The following is a 940-nucleotide window of genomic DNA, read 5'->3' as shown; positions in this document are numbered from 1 at the left end:
TTAAAATAGATAAAACTCTTGAAGACACAAGTATAGGTGAAGTCTTTCTGAACAAAACTCCAAGTTGCACAAAACATCTAACACCAAAAGTGAACAAACAGGATTACATACCCTAAAAGACTGCTGCACACCAAAGAATAGAGTGAAGAGACAACCTACAGAATATGAAAAAAAAAATTACCAGCTATTTCTTGAATAGAAGATATTACCTATAATATCTAAAGACCACAAAAAGTTATACCCCCACAAAGACCCAATAAAAAATGGGCAGTGAAACTGAACAGACACTTATCAGAAGAACTTCAAATAAACAATATTTTCAGCATCTTTGGCCATTAAGAAAATGTAAATCAAAAGTGACATTCCATCTTACTCCAGAAAAAATGGCTATCACCACAAACTTTCAAAACAAGAAATGCTGATGAGGTTGTAAGGCAAAAGAATGTGTCTATACTGTTGGTAGGAATGCAAACTAGTACAGCTATGGGAATTTGTAAGGAAATTCTTCAGAAAACTAAAATTAGAAATTTTATTTCACTCTGATAAAACTCTTTTGGCTTCTCACTCAAAACTTCAAAACATTTCATTGTAGTATATATGTATACCCTTATTTATAGCAGCAATAGGTAATAGGTAAATGTTGGAAGTGGCCTATATGTTCATCAACAGAGGACTAGATAAAGAAAATGTGATACTTATGCAAATAGAGTATCATGGATTAATTTGAGTTATTTGTATGAAAATGGATGGATCTTGAGACCACTTCAGCTATTATTGGGCCTATATCATAACTTGACTTTTCCATCAGCCAACCCTTTTCCTTCCCCACTTTCACAACATTGATTTCAATGGCCCTCCCCGCAAAACACTGAGCTCTGTCTAGCTCTGCAGGATTAGGAAGAGCATTGGTATCATGGGTTTGGTTTTCTGTGAAATAAAG

This window comes from Octodon degus, unplaced genomic scaffold, assembly GCF_000260255.1.
Source record: "Octodon degus isolate 3935 unplaced genomic scaffold, OctDeg1.0 scaffold00026, whole genome shotgun sequence".
NCBI lineage: Eukaryota > Metazoa > Chordata > Mammalia > Rodentia > Octodontidae > Octodon > Octodon degus.
Note: the sequence above shows the minus strand (reverse complement) of the source record.